The following is a 15384-nucleotide window of genomic DNA, read 5'->3' on the forward strand; positions in this document are numbered from 1 at the left end:
AAATTCCATGCAATTCACTCGTGGTGCACAAAATATGCCACATTAATCTGTCACAAACTATTTTATTCATAAATCTTTTGTTTTGGTCAGCATTCTGTTCAACTTTTTTGACTGAAACCTGTAAAAAAGTGTGTATTCTCCCTCTGAAGTATGAATGTAGGTTCACTACACTTCAACAGGGAAAAAAAACTTTTTCTTTTTTTGCACAGTAAATTGTGTGTTTTTATGGGTTCCCCCCATAGTGGCCACACATTCACATTAAACAAAGTCAGGAGCTGAAGGTCCGCCGCCCAGATGTGGCAGCTAGGAGCTGCAGTTGTAGCCGACCACAGCCAGAATTTCACTGCGGTTAAGTGATCCGACATCTGTGGAAGTGCGATCTCACTCGTACATACACATACACAAGAATGATGCAATGTAGGCTTTGTACTGAGGTGGGGAAACAATGTTTTGGGGACATGTCCACATCAGTGACCCCCCACTCTAGTTCACAGAGTCCACTACCACAGTGGGAGATCTCACTGCAGTGACCCTGTTTGCTGAGACGGGTCAGTCACCGATGTGGAGGATCCCTCTGAAGAAAACACTGGAGTTACAATGAAAGGGAAAAGGAAGAAAATAAAAATTACGATAGATGAATAACCAATGAAAGGAATATAAATAAACCTTAATAGACAAATATAAAATTGAAAATGTGAATAAAGACATGTGAACAATAAAAAGAATAAATAGATACACATACACATATATCAAATTGGTAAAAAAAAAAAATAGAGAGAAAATAAATATTTAAAATATCAAATAAGCCGGCACTACAATGATTCAATACGTTAGACCCATCTATATTAAGCTTTTTATGGAACAATAAACCTGCAAGAATTAGTCTAAAAACGTTAAAATCTGCAAAAACCTATGGAGGCTTAGAATTACCAAGCGTCTGGGTAGCTCGGTTGGTAAGGTGAGAGGCTACAATGCAGGAATCCAGGGTTCGATTCCTGGAGGGTGATAAACAATGGTACTGGGTCAATTACCATATCAATGGCGAGCAATGAACATCAGTGAGGGTCCTTAGGCAAGGCCCTTAACGCTACTGCCTTAGCACGGTTAAGCTGCAGCTCACCGCTCCCCCAAAGGATGGGTCAAAATGCGGAGAAAAATTTCCCCATTGTGGGATCAAAAAATATCAATTATCAATACATCTTAAAATGATTACAAAACAATCCAGAAACCAACTCTTGGTTAGACTTGGAACAGGTGTTATGTGGAAAGATCAACCTGTCATATCTACCATTTATTATCCAAACAGTTAAAAAACAGGATTGTTTCCAAAGTATTACTATAAATGCCACTTTGACTACAAGACAAGCATGGAATAAATAACTTCTTGGAATATCAGCAACTTAAATGTATAATTACTAAAAAGTTTAAATACAAAGACAATGACCTAAAAAACTAGTTTCCTCTTACCTAGTTACCTATTTTACAATGAATAAACTCTCTCCAAAAAATACAAACTCTTATGCAACCTAGATAATAATATTTCACTTCCGATAATAAAATGGGACGCAGATTTGAGCATCAGCACAGATGAAAGCTCCTAGTCAGAACTTTGTCCAAACACCTTTAAACTGACAAAAAAGTCCAAACTTGCAGCTAATCCAATTCAAAACTCTTCACAGAATTTACTACACTGGACAAAGGATGTTCAAGATTGGTCTCAGTAACTCAGACATCGGATAGTAATCTACCCGACAGTTACATACACGCACTGTGGTTCTGCACACCTGTCCAGGCTCTCTGGCAGCAGGTATGTGCCGATCTATCAGTCTGGCTTAAGGTTTCAATCACTGCTTTACCATCACTTTGTGTGCTTGTTGACATGAGTGCCATCGATGTAGAAGGAGGATTATTATCTATCATTTTCATATCTCTTTGTATTGCTAAAAAACAATTTTAATAAACTGGAAAAACAATAAAAATATTACTGTAAGTCAATACAGAAATCTGCTGTTTTATCATATCAGCTTGGAAAAAATGTCAGCCCAAAGTTCAAGTAACTTTGAAAGAATTCAGTCTCTCTGGTCTCCCATAGCTAACTCCATGACTTAGGGGGTGGGGGGCCTGGTCGTCCCTGCTCCTTGCCTTTCTGCCGTGGTTTAGGGGTGGGGTCAGGGCCTTCTGGTGCGCGGTGGGGGGCAGTGGGGACCCCGTCGGTAGGGGGTTCGGGTCTGGTACCTGCAGGCGGGGGTTGCCGTGGGATTTCCCGGCCTGGGGGTGGGGGGGTGTGGTCGGGGGGATTGGGTGGCGATCCAGCATGGCTTGGGGGGGGTCTTTTTGCCTGTGCTGGGGGGGCTGGAGGGGGGTCCGCCCTGGGGGGGTCCGCCTGCGCCAGATGGACTCCCATCTGCATCTGGTGTTGCGGTCGCTCCCTCTCTGGCTCTGGGACAAGGCGGCGCAACTCCCTTGGAGCCCCGCAGTCGCTCCGGGTAATGCCCACATGACCACAGGGTCTAAAAGGGTGGGCGGGTAGGCTGGTCGGCCCTGTTGAAGGGGTTTGCCTGGGGGGGGGGGGGGGGGGGGGGTCCAGTTGGACAGCCAGTTGGCAGCCTCTGTCTCGTCGAGACCTGACCAGAGTTATCCCAGGGGCTCTTGGCTCCTCTCTCCTTGTGTGGGGTCTTGGGGCGCTTTGGGGGGATGGGGCCCCTAGGCTGAGGAGACCTGGGCCCAATGCTGGGGGGGGGGGGGGGGACGGTTGTCTCATCACCAAGGGTCTTCCTCCTGGGCAGAGGTGGCCGGCCCGTGCCTTGCTCTCACCTGGGCCAACCGTGGACTGTGTGGGCAGTTGTCTGGACCGTAGTGCGGCTCTCCCTTGGGGTGCCCTGGCCCATACCCGGGGTCGGGGTGGGGGGATGCCTAGAAGTCCTGGGTGACTGTGGGTTGCCTGTCTGGAGCTAGGGGTGCTCTCCTGCGGTGGGGCCCCGATTTGTGCACTACCGGCGCTGCAGGGGGGATGGGGGGGTGGGGCTGCTCTTCTGTTTGGGCTAGAGCTTGCACTCTCTGTCCCCAGGTCCCTCCCCACTCTTTGGCTCTGGGGGCCCCCATGGCGGACCTGCTGGCCCTGGCCTGGGTGGAAGATGTGACTGCCCGGCGGACGGTTGTTCTCTATCTTATTCTGATACCGTGCGGTGGGGGGGTCTTTTTTTGGGGGGGAGGGGTGTCTTGGTGTGGGGGTGACTGGACACTCTCCCTCCTTCTTTTTACATTCCATCATCCACCGTAGAAGAACATAGAGATCCACTTGAGCACAGGTGCTATCTTACCTTTGCACAAATAGTTTGAGTGACAAAATGAAATATTTTACGTGTTAGTCCGAAAGCATAAGTATGCGTGTGTGCAAACATTAGTTGTATTGTGATTTGACCATGTTGACATGGTTTGTATGAAGGCTTTTTTTTTAGATCGACCAGGTATGTTTGTGGCATTTGGGTGGGTGTGTGGACAGGCCCAGCCCCCTTTTGGATTTATATTACTTATAAACCTGACTGTAATGCTTGTAAACATCCAGCAACTTGTTGCCTTATGCTGCTTCACCGGTTCTACGGTTCTACCGTTCCACCCCCTCTCTTCCCTTCTTTTCTTTTCCATGTTATGTGGAGCACATAACATGTTATGTGGAGTGTGGAGCAGGAGGCGCTTTTCCCTGTTGCCTCTCTACACTGCACACCTGATTCTCACCTCATCACCATGTCTTTAAAAGCCTGCACCCATCTCCTTTCTCCTTGCCAGATGATTACTATTCAGTAGCTCTTAGCACCTGGCCTGTATATCAGTCTAGCTCCGTGAATTCAGCATTCTGTCTGATTTACTTTTTGTTCCTGAGGAATAAATTGTCAACCTGCCCTCGGCTTCAGTCTCTGCTTTGGGATCCTTCCACTCAACCTAACACGCTCCAACAAAAGACTATTACAGGTATAAGTAAGGTCAATAAAGTTTAGCCTAAATTACAAAAGGGGTTTACTTAAATATACACCCAGTGTATCAAATGTTTCATAAGCCCTATTGTAGCAGAAAAATATGTCCAACATAAGAGGCTTTCAGCTCTCATCTGTCTGCTCAGCTGTTGGACAGGACAAGTTAGAAAAAAAATCTAATAAGTTAATAAAAGCAGTTTAAAAAAGGTCTTGAGCCTTCCTTTAAAAGTATGAACAGTCTCTGCCTCCCTGAGGCATGCTGGGAGGCGGTACCACAGGTGACGTCCATTAAAAACTGAATGGGGCCTCGCCTTAAGTTTTAGTTCTGATAAAGGCCAGCACCAGAGGACCTCAGGGTCGACGAGGGCTCATACTTTGAAATCATATCAGATAAATATGAAGGCCCGAGACCATGAAAACATTTATAAACCAATAAAAGAACTTTAAAATCAATCCTGAAGCTCACAGGAAGCCAATACAGCAATTTTAAAATAGGTGTATTGTGTTCCTGCCCCCCGGTCTTCATCAGCACGCGTGCGGCTGAATTCTGCACCAGGTGAAGGTTCGATATCCTTCTTCTGGGAAGACCAGAGACCAAGGCATTACAATAATCTAATATGCTGGAAATAAAAGCATGCATCAGCATCTCTGTGCTGGCAATAGAGAGAAATGGGCGGACACTGGCAATATTTTTAAGATGATAAAACCCTGTGTTTGTTATATTTTTAATTTGTGGGATAAAATTCATCTCAGAATCAAAAATAACACCCAGGTTTCTCACACTGAGAAGGTTTGTAATTTTTTAGTTTAAATCAAACAAGGTCTCTCTTGTCTTCAGAGCCGATCACGAAAACCTCTGTTTTGTCCTGGTTTAGCCGTAGGAAGTTCTCTGCTATCCATGACTTAATGTCTAAAATACAATTTAAAAGTATGTTGACTGACTCTTCGTCATCAGGAGACGCAGCGATGTAGAGTTGTGTGTCATCAGCATAGCCAAGAAAACAAATGCCATGCCTCCTGATGACCTTCACCAAGTGGCAGTATATACAGCATATATAGATTAGAAAGTGGTGGGCCTAAAATTGAACCTTCAAACAGAAATGAAGATACTTCACAGAAAAGGGCGCATCTGGTGTAAAACTGTCTTGTCAAATCTTTCTAAAGTTGCTTCATTCTAAGTGCCAACTGTTGGTCCTTGCACAATTTTGACGATTAAAACTTAACTTGTTTAATAACTGAACTTATAGTTTAGGCTATAGTTTCAGTTTTAGACTCTTATGTTTTAACATTTTCTATTGTTATATTGAGAAAAGCAAAGAGCAAAACGAAAACAAAATAAAAATTTCCAGCAGAACAAAGTCACAGCACGGAGGCAAAAAAAATAACATAAAGAAATAATATTAAGCCGGTAAGGGTTAAAGGCTGTCAGTGCAGCCGTTTATTTGAATGACAGCTGCAAAAGTAAAGAAGGTAACAAACTTAAATGCTCAGGCACTAAAGCAATAAATAACAAAACCAAAGTGAAACTTAAAATAGATGGACGTCACCAAGACACAAAACACAAAGCATAAGCCGAAAACAAAGATCACAAGCAGAGGTGAAAACAAGGCAGTTTCCACAGGCTCTAATGCAGGGGTCGGGAACCTATGGCTCGCGAGCCATATATGGCTCTTTTGATGGTCACATGTGGCTCGCAGACAAATCTTTAATTATAGTTTTTTTTTTTCATTAGACCAGTCCTTCTCGGGCGCGATGCGATGCCAGAGGCGCGCAGTAGTAGCAGTGCTTAGAGAGAGAAATCTGCGCCAGCGCTATCAGTTACTATTATCTATTATTTCACAGAGTTTGTACCAGCTGGAAACCTGTGAATTGACGTGCCTAAAACTGCGCGCTCCCGTCTCTGAGAAAGAGCGCGCAGATGCGGGGACGGGATGTGTGAGGGAGAAAGCAGAGGGTGGGGGTGGGGGGACAGCAGGTGAATCGCGCAGGGATTGTAAAAACGTAAAGCCCGCTGCCCGTCACTCACTGCAGCGTGTGAGTGTGTTTGCTCCCCGTCTTTATGTGATCAGTCTTTGTCACATCTACAGAACATTCAGACCTACGATCACGTTTAAAGTCTCAACGTCTGCATGAAGCAGAAACTCACCACATAACCAGACTAGACAATCAGCAAAACTACCACGAGAAATCCTCATCATTTATTAGCAACAAATAACAATGTTATTAAAAAGAATCCACAGACTTATTGTACTTTAAAAATGTTGAAATTAAATCAAATGCACACATTCATTTGTATATTTAGTTTTAAACAAATTGTCGCGGACTGAGTTGGATGGCTGTTGGGCCGCGTTAAAAGTTCTGGAGTTCATTGAACGCGTCAAGCAGAGATCTGATTGGCTCTCAGTTCTGTCGCTCAGCCTGTTGTTAGGTAGTTTGGACCAATGGGGTTCAGCTATGGGCCGAATAAGGGAAATGGGAGGGCTGCAGCGGGAGCAGGGGAATATAAAGTTGGGAGAAGCGCTCGCTCTCGTCTCGGCGGGAGAGATTCAGGAGTTGCTGAATTAATTGTACGGCGTTTGTTGCGGTCTGTAGTAATCGGAATAAAGAACTTTAAAAGAGGTTAAGTCTCCGTGCCTCAGTGTGGGGAAGGGACACTACATTATTGTATGGCTCTTTCGAAATTACATTTCAAAATATGTGGCGTTTATGGTTCTCTTGGCCAAAAAGGTTCCCGACCCCTGCTCTAATGCCAAGTCCAACAACAGGGGCCAGCTGATTAAACGGATTCCTCCCAGGAATTCAGCTGCCACTGGAACAAGGGATGCTTGAGGCTTTTAGGCTTCCCGCCCAGCTTGGTGATTGGAGGAGGGAGGGAGGCCGCAATCATCTCCTGCAGGAGGTGAAGTCAAGTAATGTGGTGGAGGCTTCTGCAAAGCATACATACACACATACATACACACACACACACAAGACCCACACACATATACACACCAAAAGGCCAGGGGCCGTAACATATATCATGGAGAAGCAGATCCTTATCCGCTCAATTAGAGGACAAGGTTTGGACCTCCTTTATAATGAATGTTGACTAGATCACCAGGAAGGTGATCAAGCAGAGGCTGCCATAGCTTATAAAAAGTATCAAAATTGCCCTTTAAGAGGGCACTGAGGCGTTCCATAGGAAGAACTCTGAATGCCTCCCTATACCACTGTATGTCAGAAGGAGGTTGTCCCAGAATCCACAGCAGCAGTATGCATCATCTTGCCAGGTGTAAAAGCTTACGTAATAAAACCATCTACTGACCAGACAGAGGCCGCCTCTCCACAGACACGCCAAGAAGAACCAACGCTGGGCTCAGAGGGATTGCTTTGGGAAAAATACAGCTGAGTTCTGTTACAATATTTTTCCAGAATCTAGTGATCAGAGGACATTGACAGATGCAGTGATGGAAGGTTCCTAAACCAGTTTTACATTTTATACAAAGACGGGAACATTGAGGATTAAGTCTATGCAGAAGCTGTGGAGTATATTAAAGTCTGTGCAGAATTCTATATTGATTTTCTTTAAGTCTGTTGCAGGTGAATACTGTCTTGGCAAATACAAAAGCTTTAGGCCATGTTTTTCTATGGAGCTTCACTCCCAAATCCTGGCTCCACAGAATCCTGGACCCTCCAGTTGAGAGGAGGTTTAGCAGCATTAGTTGTTCATAAAAAATTGAAATGAATTTCCTTTTGGTTGTCGCATTGTCATTAAATTTAAGAAGGAAGTTTTCAAGGGAATTCAATTTAGGTTGATCAGCTGGAAAGGTGAGAGATGATTTTACAAAGTGTCTCACTTGGAGAAAACCCAAAACGTTTTTCTGCCAGATATTCTACTTACTTTGAATTTGTCTAAAAGACATAAAATCACAATTTTCAAAAAAGTCATTTCCAAATCTTGAGCCATTAGTGTACCATTGGTCATATATACTTAAGCCTATATATAATATTCTTTGCCCTCAGGAAGTCATAATGTCATGCCACACCTTAATTGTAGTGAGCATAACATTGATTTTAACCTCAACTGGGAGTCCAACCACATCCGTGAATAAGAGACTCAGAGGTGACCATGGGTCACAACACCAACTGTCCTTAGGTAACTCACACTAATGTAAAAAGGAGTGCAGCCACCCTGACACTATTCGCGTATGACAAGGCCAGTAATAAAATAAAAAATTGGAGGAAGGGCCTGACCCCCCATGTCGAATGGCAGTTGTAGAGTCCTAATTTTCAGTCTAGATTTCTTCCCATGCCAGAAAACTTGGACAAACATTTTTCCATTTCTGAAATTGTTTTCCTATTAATTTTAAGAGGTAACATTTGCATAGGACAGTATTCTAAGAAAGATATTCATTTTTATAAAACTTATTCTACCTAGCCATGACAATGGGAGGTCAAACCACCTATCAAGGTCCCTTTTCACCGAAGCCAGGACTGGACCAAAGTTAAAGTTGTACAGCTCAGCAGTATTTGCAGTAACTCTGATACCTAAATAGGTAAACCAAATGCTTCACATTTATCAATATAAATGTTATACACTGAGAACTGACCAAATCTACCAATTATTGAAGTTAACACTGGGATAGATGCCTCTGGGTTAGTAATAAATAATAGCACGTCATCAGCATAAAGGGAGATTTTGTACTCTGTAACTCCTAATGTGACCCCAGAAATTTTAAGATTGCTTCTTATGGTTTCTGCTAATGGTTCCGATGCAAGCGCAAATACTAAAGTTGACAGCCCTGACGTGTCCCCATGCCCAGGAAAAACAGAGACTGAACCGATTACTAGTATCCTTGCAGCTGGGTGCCCTGTATAGTAATTTCACCCACCAACAAAATTCAGAACCCAAACCAAACCTGTCCAGAACATTGAATAGAAACTCCCATTCCACCCGGTTGAACGCCTTCTCAGCATCTAGTGAGATTGATAGAGCGCTGTAGTTTGTGTTTTGTAAAAAAATTGCAGAACATTTAAAAGGCAACGTACATTTGAGTGGGAGTATCTGCCCTTTATAAATCCTGTCTGGTCATACTTCACCAACGCTGGCAGAACCCCTTCCAATCTCCTTGGCAAGATTTTGGATAAAATATTAGTCAACACCAAGCAGACTAATCGGTCTAAAGGAGGTACATAAATCTGGAGGTCTGTTGTCTTTCAGAAATAGGGCAACGTGGGCAAGATTCAGCATGGGTGGGAGTGAATCCAGCCTAAAGGATTCCAAATACATATGGTTGTGCAATATGTTTGGCCATTTTTTTTTAATTATAAAATCACCCCCAATCTGGGCCAGCAGCCTTTCAAGCCTGTAAAGATTTAATTGCTTCTATGACCTCTTGAGTCTTTATAGGTCTACAATGGTCTGATCTTTATTGTTCAGATACTGTTGGAAAATTAATACAGTCAAGAGTCTTGCCAGGGTCTGGCAGCTTGATATTCGGAGGAATACAGTTCGTTAAAATATTAAAATTTTTACTTATTTGTTTGATTTCAAATTTTTTTTCTTTGGTCTTTGAGGGAAGATATCACATAGGATCTGTTTTTCCCTTGTGCCAGTCGGGCAAGAAGGCATTCTGGCTTATTACCTGAATCTAATAGTCTGTGTTTTGCGTAAAATATTGCCGTATGTGCATTCTGAGGTAGTAGTTGGTCCAAAGCTGATCTAGCAGCATCTGGTTTTTCCAGCACCGCGATGGCATGGGACTGTTTGAAATCCCTCTCTACAGAAGCAATGAGTTGTTTAAATTCCAGCTGTTTGGCCAGGATTTTTTTTTTTCATTTTTACTGCCGTATAAGAAATGATGGAACCTCTAAGAAATTCTTTACCTGCGACCTCCGGTATATCATTTTTGGAGATGTGAAGCTTCCACTGGTCTTCTAAATATTTAACAAACACAGGATCGTTAAGGAGAGTTGGATTTAGACGCCAATGTCTGTCTAAAGCAGGGGTCGGGAACCTATGGCTCGCAAGCCATATATGGCTCTTTCGATGGTCACATGTGGCTCGCAGACAAATCTTTAATTATACTTTTTTTTTTTCATTAGACCAGTCCTTCTCGTGCGCGATGCGATGCCAGAGGCGCGCAGTAGTAGCGGTGCTTAGAGAGAAAAATCTGCGCCAGCGCTATCAGTTTACAATTATCTATTATTTCACAGAGTTTGTACCAGCCGGAAACCTGTGAATTGCCGTGCCTAAAACTTCGCGCTCCCGTCTCTGAGAAAGAGGGCGCAGTTGCGGGGACGAGATGTGTGAGGGAGAAAGCAGAAGGTGGGGGTGAGGGGTTGTGGGCACTGGCAGCAGGTGAATCGCGCAGGGATTGTAAATACGTAAAACCCACTGCCCGTCACTCACTGCAGCGTGTGAGTGTGTGTTTGGCTCCGAGTCTGCATGTGAGCAGTCTGTCTCACATCTAAAGAACATTCAGACCAACCTAAGATCACGTTTGAAGTCTCAACGCCTGCATGAAGCAGAAACTCGACGTAAACCAGACTAGACAATCAGCAAAACTACCACGAGAAATACTCATCATTTATTAGCAACAGCATAACAATGTTATTAAAAAGAATCCACAGACTTATTGTACTTTAAAAATGTTGAAATTAAATCAAATGCACACATTCACTTGTATTTTTAGTTTTAAACATATTGTCGCGGACTGAGTTGGACTGGGTGGCTGTTGAGCCGCGATAAAAGTTCTGGAGTTCAATGAACGCATCGAGCAGAGATCTGATTGGCCCTCAGTTCTGTCGCTCAGCCTGAAGTTAGGTAGTTTGGACCAATGGGGTTCAGCTATGGGCCGAATAAGGGTAATGGGAGGGCTGGAGCGGCAGTGAGGGAATATAAAGTTGGGAGACGCTCTCTCGTCTCAGCGGGAGAGATTCAGGAGTTGCTGAATTAATTGTATGGCGTTTGTTGTGGTCCAAGGTAACCAGAATCAAGAACCTTAAAAGAGGTTAAGTCTCCGTGCCTCAATGTGGAAAAGGGACACTACATTATTGTATGGCTCTTTTGAAATTACATTTAAAAATATGTGGCGTTTATGGCTCTCTCAGCCAAAAAGTTTCCCGACCCCTGGTCTAAAGGGTCAAGATAGGGTGGTAAAAGCTCCATTGATACCGATGACTGGTCTGAAAGGACACGCGGATTTATTGAGCAATTTTCAGAGAACCGGGGTTAAGTTCTTAACCTAAAGTTCTCTTTCAACATTTGTTTCGGTACCTCACTATGGGATGTAGAGACTCCCGTATTGCCAGATAAGCTTACTCCGAAGACCAACAGAGAACGACCAGGCTGATCATACAGGTGTAGGTGTGAACCCCACACCTAGCACTGCGTGAGGCAGCCCTGGTCTGGTGACATCCAATCTATAAAATCTGATGAAAGTGTGAGGTGTTGCCCAACTGGCAGCCGTGCACACGTCATCCAGAGAGATGCTCTGAAAAACTGCCCATGATGATGCCATGCCGCGAGTGGAATGAGCGCACAGGCCCGCTGGGAGTGTTAACCCCTTGCTGTTATAAGCCATGGTTATAGCGCCCACAACCCAGTGTGACAGGCGTTGTTTGGTTATGGGCTTACCTGTGTGAGGAGAAGCCCTCGACACAAACAGCTGCTCAGATTTTCTGAAGCCAGCCATCCTCTTCACATACATGCGCAATGCCCGCACAGGACACAATGTGTGAAGCCTCTCTTGCTCCGTAGAGGAAAAAGGAGGCGGGTTGAATGCCAAAAACTCAATGGGGTGGTAAGGTATGGCAGGGTTGAAAACCTTGGGCATAAATGCCGAATTCGGTTTCAACAAAACCTTAGAATCCCCTCTGGAGAACTTCAAACAGGACGGGTGAACTGACAATGCATGGATGTCGCTCACTCGTTTAGCAGAAGCTAGTGCAATAAGCAGAGCTGTTTTAAAAGAGAGCACTTTGAGGCTCACTTGTCTCATTGGCTCAAACGGTGCGCACGACAGTGTGTCTAGTACCACCGGTAAATCCCAAGGAGCAACAAGGCTTTTCGACACCGGTCGGAGCCGACGTGCGCCCCCATAAACTGACAAATAAGCGGATGCTGGCCCACTGTTTTGTAATTAAAACCTACGTGACAGGCGGATATGGCCCGCCAGATACACTTTAATAGTGGAAAAGGACAAACCTTTTTCAATAAGTTCCTGATGGAACGATAGAATGACTGGGACGGGGCTCTGGTAAGGCACTACGGCCATTTTCACGCACCAGTCCTCAAAAACGCGCCATTTGGCGCCGTAGGCGGAGCGGGTAGACCGCGCCCTGGCACTCTGGATCGTATCCATGACATTCTGCGGGAGTCCCGCTGCCATGAGATTTAGCCTCTCCCGGGCCAGGCCCACAGAGCCAGGCGTTCCGGATGAGGATGAAAAACTTCCCCGCGGACCTGCGGCAGGAGGTCCCTGCGTAAGGGCAGAGGCCACGGTTGGCTGTGCAGCATCTGAATGGTGTCCGCTAGCCAGTGTTTCTAAGGCCACCGAGGGGCTACGAGGATGAGAGAGTGTTTTCCCTTCTCGAACCCTGGTGAGGGTAGGGGCAATCAACTCCAACGGTGGGAACGCATACAGAAGTCGGCGCGGCCACTCGTGCGCTAGAGCGTCCACCCCCAGGGGGGCGCTCTGGTCCGTCAGAGAGTAGAACATCTGACACTGAGCGTTCTCCGCTGACGCAAAAACATCGACCTCTGCTTGACCATAAATGCTTCACATCTGGGCTACCACCTGGCTGTGGAGCTTCCATTCCCTGTAACGCGGGTCACGTCTGGAGAGCAGCTCGGCTCCCCGGTTCATTATCCCCGGTACATGGATGGCCCGCAGCGACAGAAGTCGGGAGCTGTTCCAGATAATCAGTCTGTGTGCTAGCGTGTGCAACTGAAATGAGCGCAGCCCTCCTTGTCTGTTGATATACGCCACCACTGTGGTATTGTCGGTCCTGACTAAAACATGGCGCCCTTTCAGGAAGGGTAAGAAATGTTTCAGTGCAAGAGAGACCGCCAGGAGTTCCAAGCAGTTTATGTGAACTGATCGCATGTGGGAGCCCCACAGACCGTTCACCGTCCTGCCCTCGTGAGTGGTTCCCCAGCCTGTCAGCGAGGCATCTGTGGTGATCACCTGTCTTGTTTGCACGATTCCCATGACAACACCTGTGGTGAGGAAAGTGACATCCCTCCACTTGTGTAGGGCCAGAATGCACGTCACCGAAGCAAGCACCCGCCGGTGACCATGGCGGGCGGAGCTTAGATTGAGCGACGCCACCCACCGCTGAAAAGGACGCATGTGTAGGCGACCAAAAGGGATGACGGACAGAGCCGATGCCATCAGCCCGAGGAGCCTGAGGCACAGTCTGAACGTTATCCACGCCCCCCTGCGGAACTGTGACAGACACGCCCTAAAGGCTGTCACTCTTCTCCGCTGAGAGTCGCGCTCTGAACTTGACTGAGTTCAGGGACAAGCCGATGAAAGTGATCGTTTGAACTGGTGTCAACACGCACTTCGGGAGACTGCGCTGCGAGCAGCCAGTCGTCTATATCCGTTGCCAGCCGAACGCCCATCTGTCTCATGGGTGCGACGGCGGCCTCCGTGCATTTCACAAACACCCGCGGACTCAGTGAGAGCCCGAAGGGGAGCACTAGAAACTCGTAAATCTTCCCTCGAAAGGAAAATCTGAGATACTTTCTGTGAGGGGAGTATATATGGACGTGAAAATATGCGTCTTTCAAATCTATGGAGACGAACCAGTCTCCTGAACGCACCAACCGTACCAGACCTGCGTGTGTTAGCATTCTGAATTTGTACTTCCTCAAGTATTTGTTCAGTGCTCGCAGGTCTAGAATCGGACACAGGCCTTCACCCCGTTTTGGGACTAGGAATTATCTGGAGTAGAAACCGCTGTGAGCCTGCTCCGGTGGCACTAGCTGAATGGTGGCTTGCAGTGTTTTGATCTCTTCCTGCAAACTGCGTGCGTTTTGCCCCCTGGAAAGGGGAGGAGTGGATCCAAACTGGAGTCTGTAACCCTTGGTAACAGTGCTTATGACCCAGTCTGGCGCCCTGCAGTGTCGCCATTGGTGTGATTTGTCAGAGAGCGGGCCGAGCGGCTTCCGCGTTGAGACACTGGTGGGCGTGGCCAACGCGAGCTGCGCTGATGCAGGGCTCGCTGCTACCACGGTGCTGGGCTGCTGTGCCACTGGTGGAGCAACAGCTCTCTCCTGTGGCCTCATGTGCAGCCACGCAGCTCCCACCCGGCTTGCCGACATTCGTATGTGTTTTGTTTTGTCTTTTTTGTGTTGAGGCTGCGCCCTTGGCTCAGGGCCTGGTTGCGCGCCTCAGGGATTTTTTATTTGTGTTTGTTTTAAAAACCTTTTAAAACACTTTCTGGGACACAACTGTGGCTCCACTGAGCTCTCTGTGGGTCCCTCTTTTCTCCTTTTTAACTGGCTGTGAACCTTGAGGGCCACCAGGGCCCACGGCTCTGAGCGACAGTAGGCGTTGGCTGGGCTGCCGTTGTCACGCTGGGAGCAAACTGTTTCTTGGCCCAGGCCCCTCTGGCCTCAGCAGGCTTTCCGTGGCCCCGGTCACCTGGCTGAGGCTGGCGTTTCGGAGTGCGGTAAGCTGGTCTAGCTACCGCTTGAGCTAAGGAAAGACGCGGTGCAGCTGGGGTAGGAGAGGTACCTTCCTGGGCAGACACGGCTGCAGCGCTTCACCTTCCCGTTTCTTCTCTTCACAGCACCTTTGCATTGTGGCCACCGCTGGTCCAAATAGGCTCTTTGGGTCCACCGGCACATCGAGGAGTTGAGTCTTCTCCTTCTGAGAGAGACTAAATAAGTTCAGCCACCGGGCTCTTTCCTGGACCAACATGAGGGCCATGGCTCGCCCAGAGGCTTGGACTGCGGACCTGTGGAGACACAGACAAAGGTCTGTGACCACGCATAGCTCGTCCCACAGGTCTGGGGTTGGTGTGGCTGACATCTGTTCCTGCAGCTCTGCCTGGTAGGCTAGGAGCAGAGAAGATGCATTCAGGGCTTTCACCGATGCGGCAACGGCCTTGTAGCCCTTTTCGGTGAGAGTTGACTGGATGCAGTCAGCTTTCGAGGGCAGGGCGGGGCCCGCGGAAGTCATGGTGGACTTCTGCGTCGGGTGCAGGTGGGATGCCAGCAGCGGTTCGACTGGAAGGATATGCGAGAATCCGTTCTCCATGTTGGCCCAGTCCAAAGCCGAGCCTGGGCTTTTGGCTGAAAAGGGGGTGCTCCAGGACCTGGTCGCTTCCTCCAAGCACTCAGGGAATGCTGGCAGCAGCTGTCTGCTGGAAGACTTGGCTTTAGGCAGTCTTTTTCCCTCATAGCGAGATGTGGTGGTGT

The 15384-nt window shown here is 46.9% G+C and overlaps 1 pseudogene; it reads right to left on the bottom strand.

The window, feature by feature from the left end:
* Window positions 1-6190: 6190 nt before the first annotated feature.
* LOC144981490 (uncharacterized) lies at window positions 6191-14455 on the bottom strand (annotated as a pseudogene).
* Window positions 14456-15384: the final 929 nt, after the last annotated feature.

This window comes from Oryzias latipes, chromosome 13, assembly GCF_053564925.1.
Source record: "Oryzias latipes strain Hd-rR chromosome 13, Olatipes_Hd-rR_3.1".
Classification (NCBI taxonomy): Eukaryota; Metazoa; Chordata; class Actinopteri; order Beloniformes; family Adrianichthyidae; genus Oryzias; species Oryzias latipes.